This window comes from Anneissia japonica, unplaced genomic scaffold, assembly GCF_011630105.1.
Source record: "Anneissia japonica isolate Jap-2015-1 unplaced genomic scaffold, ASM1163010v1 scaffold324_len738069_cov173, whole genome shotgun sequence".
NCBI classification, from domain to species: Eukaryota; Metazoa; Echinodermata; class Crinoidea; order Comatulida; family Comatulidae; genus Anneissia; species Anneissia japonica.
The window spans coordinates 405486-414108 of NW_022692196.1; the positions used below are offsets into that span (position 1 = coordinate 405486).

The window sequence follows — 8623 nt, forward strand, 5'->3', positions numbered from 1 at the left end:
CCTCTGAAATGGCCTGACTTGTACATGCTGTATGGAAATAAATATATAAATAAAAACATTATGTTACTGTGTAATGGTATTTTGTTTTTTCTTGTCCCTTAAAGCGCATCTCTCTTAATAGAGAATTGTACCAACTTACGTCTTTGGACATCGTTGCCGAGGTCCCGGTTGTTCAGTTGTTAAGTTTTACTTTTAGACACGGTCCATCATGTGAGCGGGAAAAAAGTATACTGTATTTAATATTAGAACAAATTAAGATAAACGTATTATGACATAATGTACCGTACTGTTATATATTTTACTCTAATTTTTGATGTTTTATAAATTTGGATGTACTGTCGGCCAAAATATAAAAACCCCTCAAAACAAAAATAAAATTCTGAATTGCTGGTGTAAAACGATCAAAGAAGTATTAACTTCCAACTCAAAAGAGAGAGAAAACATTTTTCGCTAAATTTGCAGACATTCTACTACAAAAGGTTCTTAATATGGTTAATATGGCTACCAACAGATTTTAAGGGTTTATGCCAAAAAATAGTAGTAGGCTTGTAGTAGAAAATTATCTCTTTCGTTGAACCAATTAGATGCTTGCCTTTTCAGCCTGTCCGTTAACGAGATAGAATTTTTGCTTATTAAAAATTATATTTGTAAAGTAATTAATAACCAAATCAAATAGACACATTAGGCGATTCAATTATGGAATTGATTTTTTTTTTTAGCTCATGACAGAGAGTACATCTTTAAATTTATTCTTGCTCATTATATGTTGGTTAATATTCATCTGTCTCATAGGTGATTCGTTGTAGCCCCATTCGCGGAAAAATTTCAGTTGTTAAGAAAAATCTGATTTTTTTTATATGTTAAAACGATTTATAAATATAATATGAGATTGCTATTTTAACTGAATTTAAACATTCCTAAACATGAATAAAATGTAAAATAATACTGAAATTTGATTTTGATTTTTGTGTGTGTGTGTGTGTGTGTGTGTTCCACACACAAAAAATAAATGCGGATGAATTTTTTATGTTTGATTTTGCGATAGGTCTGCGAAGAAATATAGTAGTAGGCGCCAGAAACTTTACTCTATCCAACACTGCTAGGCTAGGTCTAGCCTTACCTCGATTTACGTTCTGTTATCACACATAAAAACGGACGACATGATATTTCCCGTTGCTAGTATTGACACTTGTGAAATATAATATTTCATAGGAATTATTGAAAATCTGTTAAAAAAAATGATTCTGACCGAGATTTTGACAATTAAACAAACATATCTCAGGCCTACTCGATCGACCGCTGTGTGCGAGCAAAGTACAAAAACCAATAGAGAGGGCACACATTATTATTATGCGAGAGCATTCCAGCGGATCCAACATCTGAATTTGCCTAGTAACGAAGAATTCGTCGAAAATGGTAATCTCCTATGAGAAATAGTCTGTATTTCTCTTTTTTTATTCTTTTGCGTAAAACTGAAATTTATGCCAATATTTTTCAATTGTTTAAAATAATTAGAGTAATGCATATGCATTTTTTCTAAAAAGAATCTTTTTTAGTGAAATTTTGCCGGGAATGGAGCTTTAACGAAATTGTTGATAGGCCTAGATTTAGTTCCACATTAGCAGTTCCCACCTAAAGTTGTGTATTACAGTGGCGGATTCAAGGGGATGGGGGTGGGGTGGCGGGAAAGTTATACTAAAATTTAAGACGTTAGTGACGGGAGGGCCAATTCTGGTCATCTAAATGTTCTTACCGCAGCCCTAACCATGGGGCTGAGGTGTCTAGACCCTCCATGAAAGTCGCTCCTCCTTGGCCTCCCCCCACCCCTCTAATTCGTATTCCTTGATCCGCCACTGGTATTGGTCACTTGTTTTGATTAGGCCTAGACAATAGAAGCTGTATAAAGTGTATACTCTATACTTATTTATTTATACTCTATGTTGTATCTAAATGTATTTTTTCAATGTTAATTTTCATTAATGAGGCAGCTGAATCTCAATAGAGTTAAAAGTAAAAGGTAAAACTTTGCTTAAGCTGCCAGTGACCAAAATGTGTTGTACTGTACCTACTATAAATGTGCATTGGTCGAATAAATAAATGAAATGAACTTTTACCATTTACTTCATCAAATACAGTATTTATTTTCTTTTTTAGTGCGTTGTAAATTTGTTAAAAATGCACTCTTTACCACACTGTACATAATAATAAAATAACATGAACCATAAATTGTACCTGCCGCCCTCTATTATAACCATGTGCGAAAGATCCATAGAGATATAATAAGAATACTAGAGCGCTAACTGCAATGTATTCGATGTTCGAAATACGCAGAGCTGTGTGTGTGTACCATCCAAAATGGCTGCCATAGATTCAGCCAATCAAATTTCGCCTAAGCGCTATCATTTTCAATGGCGCCCTAAACTTACACAGAAAGTTCAGTACAGCTAGTTTACCCGTAAGTTTGAAACTCGAGCGTTGCGGTGTATGGGTGTAATGTACACGATTTTAATTTTTTTTACATTTTTGAATACGATGCTCTACTTAGCCTCTTTTTGGCTACGATAGTTTAATAATTTGTTATTATCAATACTAATTATCATTAATGAAATAATAGTCAGTCAGAGGGTTTATTTATGGTAATTGTATACTAAGCCTGAAGGTGGCGCTTTCCTTTGCCGGCCATCTTGGATGGTACACATACACAACTCTGCATTTCTTCGCCATCTTGTCAGCACTCTAGTTGTTCAACAGCTCTATGGAACGACAACAACGGTAGTTGCTAAATACAACCACTTCAGCCGAGAGGGTGTGGCTTCTTATGGTGACGTTATGCATAATTTCAACTGTAATGCATCTTCATTCATAATCTCCTTGACAAAGAGTGTGCCTGGTAATCACACGTCATAGAAAAGTACAGTACAGTACCGTACAACCAATACGAAAAAGTTGTCCCTGTGTGGGTTTGTTTGTTTGTTTTTTCTTTTAAATTGGGATCCCTGGATTATTACCAATTTATGGGGCCTGCACAGAGTGAAACAATACATATGAAGTTTAGCTCTATGAATTAATAATTCCCTATTAAACCTTGTAATAGTGAAACCCCAATCAGCAAGAATGAAATCCATAAGACTTCACAACAATAGCTTTTTCAGATGCTCTACCACCTAATCAAACCATTTGGGGCAATCCCTTTTAAATAGGCCTACTTTACAGGATTGTGAGATGACTGTTGTTTACTACATGGCTACCTGCGAACATGCTGAATTTGCACTTAAAGTTAATCATTCATTTAACCAGTTTATCTGGCTTAATTTTCGACTTTACAACACTCTGTTAATCTGCTTTTTTTTTTATCTCTTCATTTCATTTATTTATTCCGGAAAACACATAGAAATACAAAATCAGAGAAAAGCCACATGCTCGCCCGGAGGAATCCAATAGCGAACAGAATTCACTTTCAAGGGAAATCCTAACGAACAAGTGTCAGCAAGAAAAACAGAAACAAATAAATAGCAATATAAAAACAATAACGATAATGGTATTAATAATAATAATAATACCAATAATAAAACATTAGAAAGCACATCAAATTCAAGTTACTCCAGGCTGTAAAGATGATATTTAAGTTTAGTTGAAAATTGATTTAAACTAAAACTAAAAAAAACATCAACAGGTAAGTTATCCCACACCCGAGGAAAACGAATAAAAGTAGAGTGAAAAAACTGTTAGTTCTAGCACGATAATGAATAAATTTCAATTGATCATTCAAGATTCCTAACACGGGGCTGAGGTAAAATGGATTGCTCAATATAGATCACCATGTGAAGACACTTCATAACAAACATAATATAAATATAGAGTAATCTATTAAATAAATAAGGTAATTTAAGTTTATGGAGTCTATCAGAATATGAGATATTGGCTGGGTCATCATGCCGGGTATAACGAAAACAGGCTCGAGTAAGCATCTCTGGATTGACTCGGGTTTGTCTATGTGACCTTGTTGAAACGGTAACCACACAGGAATACCATACTCAAGCAGGGGTCTTGATAAAGATTTATACAACTTCATGAGAACGCAGGGATACGGGGACTTAACAGTGCGTCTAATAAAACCATTAATTTTTTAACATTTCGAAGTAATGTATTTAATTTGCTCATCCCCTTTTTAATTCGGAAGTAATAATCAACCCCAAGTATTTAAAACTATTTGCAGAGTCTAATATTTCCTCTTTGATTTTATATACATTGTCAATGACTTTCTTACTTCTAGTTAAGTGCATAACTTTGCACTTTTTACTATTCAACACCATTGTTTTTGTAACCCCATTCAACCACAGTATTTAAATCTCTTTGTAAAATAATAGAATCTTCATTATTGTGAATGGTACGATAAAGGAGAGTGTCATCTGCGTATTGCGGAATAGCAATGAGAAAAGGCAGGTCGGACACATAGAGGTTGAACAACAGGGGTCCGAGAACGGGCCCCTGTGGAAAACCCGATGTTATGTTTCCCCAATCTGACAAAACCCCCGAAAATGAAACCCTCTGATACCTCTGACTGAGAATGGATTGTATCCAAGCAAGTAAAGAGGAGCGAAAACCAAGATTTTTGAGTTTGAAAATAAGTTTGAGTGTGAAAGTTTGTCGAAAGCTTTCGACCAATCGAGGAAAATAGCATCAATGCGATGAGCACACGGAGGATCAAGTGTATTGCTCCAAGAGTGGAAAAGGGTGGCAAGTTGTGTGTTGCACGAACGTTGAGGTAAGAATCCATGTTGTGACGGGGGAATTAGTCCGTTTTCAATGGAAAAACGCATGATCTTATTGGCCACAATGCGTTCTAAACATTTACCCACAGAGGATGTGAGAGATATGGGTCTGTAATTGTGTAAACAGGCATTAGGGCCGGATTTATGCAGAGGAATTACATTAGCGAGCTTCCATTCAGTTGGAAATACACCCAAAGCGGTGAAAGATTAAACATCTTAGTTAGAAAAGGAGTAATCCAGTTAGAGGCCATTTTGAGCATTCGGGGAGTGATATTATCAGGCCCAGGGGATTTATGAATTCCTAAAGATTTAATTACAGAAGTCACCTCTTCCTCGGTGATGTTAATTTTTCCATGCGTATGTGTGCATTATTCCGAGTGAAAATCAATTTCATCATCACCCTCCCTATCAATAGAAAAATTCTTAATAAAATGTGAGTTGAATGCGTTAGCAATAACAAACGGATCTGAGGTAACCGTGTTGTCAATTAAAACATGTTGGAATCAGTTTAGAATGTTTAGTATTGACAAATGCCCAGAACCTCTTAGGATTTTTGTAGGCATCACGTGCAACTTCAACAACATACCTAGAATATGACTTATTTATTGCATATTTTGTTTGGTTTCTTACAGATTTAAATTTTGACCAAACTACCATGTTGTTAGGGTACTTCCTAACCTTTTTATACATTTTCTTTTTCTTCCGACAAAGTTTGGGTATATCTTTATCTATCCATGGTGACCTTTTTCTCGACCTGACTTTGGATTTAGGAACATTGTTGTCAAAGATAGAGGGGAAAAAGGGCATTAAAATTAGACCATGTAGAATCGATACTGTCAGCATCAAAACAAGACATCTAATCTACATTTTCAAACTGTTCATACATCCTATGGAAGTTTGCTTTGGCAAATTGGTAAACTGTTTTAGTGTTAAACATCCTTTTTATCGCATCGATGGAAACATTAAAGGAAATGCCATCGTGATCACTGTCTCCTATTCATGAGGAAGCATTCCTTGTAAGTTCATAGACATTATTTTTTAAGTTACATATATATTCTAGTATAATCAACCAGCCTCCGTCGGTTGAAAGTACTGTACTATGTTCAGTGCTGTATTCATAGCTATACCGTAGCGGTTGTGTTAGTGCAGCGTCCTTTAGGCCTGCGCTACGACCAGCCTGTCTCGTTTTGACAGGTCGTAGTTTCGGCTACGATTAACGTAAATTAATATAAAATTGAGATGTTTGCTTAATTTGTAACAGACAATCAACTCACCAGTAATAGCAATACGATACGCCCATTCATTGTTGCTGTTAAAAGGGTGTATAATTAGATGCATAACAGTATAATATTTGAAAAGTTTTCGAACATGTGATGTACACTGATACGAAGTTTATACATGGGGGACACTTTCAGTTCATCGACGAATCAAATGCAGCGTAGTAAAGCGTTTGGGTGGTACATAAAACTTTCTGCAGCAAGTTTCTTGGCAAAAAATTCCAACCAATCACAGAGCAGAAAAAAAACTTACTGCAGTGAGTTTATCTCACCGCAGCGAGTTTAGCGCCCTCGATGCATATTTTGACCAATCAGAGGCCAGAGAAATCGCTGCTGTAAGTTTCTAATTGACTGCAGTTCAGGAACTGAATATTGAGCGATTCCGCACTCCATATACGTCCGATTGTTATTATTTCTATATGTATTATGCAATGCTGTAGATTTTGTCACTGTAAGCCTTGTACTATAAAAGGCTAGCCACTTGGCTTGTTTAACATGTGTACTAGCGGTATCCCATGCTGGGTTTACCTAGCTAGCTGGCGAACTTACCCTACTGATTTAATTGAGTACATTATTATTGCCGACACTGTAGTTTTGGAAGTGTCAGTATGCTTATAAGTTTATGCTTGCTTAAATTACCATTATATGTTTTATTTAGTTATTATGGTGTATGGGATTATGTATACATATATGTTTATTATCTTATTACAGTTTACCATTAAAGATAACGTCATGATCAAGAATAAAGTTTTACAGTACAAAACTCGTCTTCTTGGAGGTTAGCTGTCTGGATATCAGGCGCAGCGCACGCGCTTGCGAGGCCAGAACAAGTATTATGTTGTTTATACTCAGACCATCATGTCAATGATTGGAGCTTTCAATCTCTGTGTGTTTCAATAAGAATTTCCATGCAGTCGATAGTGCATGGCGTACGTACGCCTTAATAAGTCGTACGTAGCTTATTAAGGCGTACGTACGCCTTATTAAGGCGTACGTACGGGTTAAATAAGGCGTACGTACGCCTTAATAAGTCGTACGTACGGGTTACATAAGGCGTACGTACGCCTTAATAAGTTGTACGTACGACTTAATAAGGCGTACGTACGCCTTAATAACCCATAAGGCGTACGTACGCCTTAATAAGGCGTACGTACGGGTTAGGTACATAAAAATTCATCATGTCCCTTAAACAGCTTCGTATAATACTGAGTACTCCAATGAAACCACCGAATTTACCAATCTTCCTCAGGCACATTGCCAGTCCCCGTCAATGTGGTACACAAATAGATGATCTTCGACAGGAGATAATTAACTGCCCTTAAGGAGGCCATGAATCAACTCCTTGCGGACCGTCAAAGTCGTCGTGAGTCGTTTCATTCCCGTGCTCGACATTCGCCCCACACACCTATTCCTCACTTGTTTTTGTCACTGCCAGACGAATGTTGAAAGGACTTGGACTGGTAATTGTAGGCCTACGGCACTTGGACTCAGTACTTTACCTGACGGAATTCCGGTGAATATTTCACCTGTAAGAGACTACAATTATTTACCAACAATATGGAATATATCGTTTAGAAAACAATGTCAGTTTCAAAATGTTAAAGTGTCTTGTTGCTTGTTTTGTTTAGATGGAGACATATTTTTAATGGAATCGATTTGAACTAATCCCCAACCCATCAAAATTTAGATGGCGGAAGTGGAACACGTTGCCTGCGGACAGAATGCAGACAAAAAGTGCACAATCCGCAATCGATACTGTACGTGTGATTGTGTATTTTATATTACTGTATTAGCTAGCTCTAAGTTATTTTCGGGTTTATTGTTGTGTCGCACTAAGGCATTGCAAAGCGTACAATGCGGCATTATTATTGAATAGAATTAATATAGATGAGCTTCTGCAGTATAATGAATGGGTTCATTATTTAACTCAAAACATTTATTTGTTATTTTAAATGTTTGTTAGGCCTACTAGATGCTATTGCATCTAACTTATTAAATCATCTCCATTGCTTCCTTGTTGTAATTCTTTTTTGGAAACTTGTACTACTGGAATGACTACATTACTTTGCACAGCTGTCCTGATCTTAAAATTTGTTTTCCAGGTTTCAACCCAGTCAGCATGTGGAAATGATAGTTCGGTTGCAGTTTGTATATGTTGGGAAAATGTTGACGAGACATGGACTGTTAATTGTACGGGACTTGGACTCCGTACTTTACCTGACGGAATCCCGGTGACTACTTCATACCTGTAAGTTACCAAATTAATTTAACAACAACATAGCAGATGTCGATAATGATGTCATATCAAAAATGTTTAAATTTTGTTGTTTTGTTAACAAAATTAATTAATTAAGAGATTAATAGAATCGAATATATTATTATGCTTCAATAATAGGCCCACTTATTCATTGCATTATTTTGTCTACTGTTTCTATAAAAACCGAAAGGTCCACCGATTAATCTCAGATAAGATAGTATAATATATACTCCAAGTATCGAAATGCACGCCATTGTGTTATACATATATGTCATCCCGGATGTGATTTTTTCCCCGTACGAAACATTTTCATAAAA

The 8623-nt window shown here is 36.1% G+C and overlaps 1 long non-coding RNA gene across 1 annotated transcript; it reads left to right on the top strand.

The window, feature by feature from the left end:
• Positions 1–7361: 7361 nt before the first annotated feature.
• Positions 7362–8273, top strand: LOC117100189. The gene is made up of 3 exons (XR_004444098.1): positions 7362–7577; positions 7678–7806; positions 8152–8273. It is a non-coding gene; the product is annotated as an uncharacterized LOC117100189 (long non-coding RNA).
• The last annotated feature ends 350 nt before the right edge of the window (positions 8274–8623 follow it).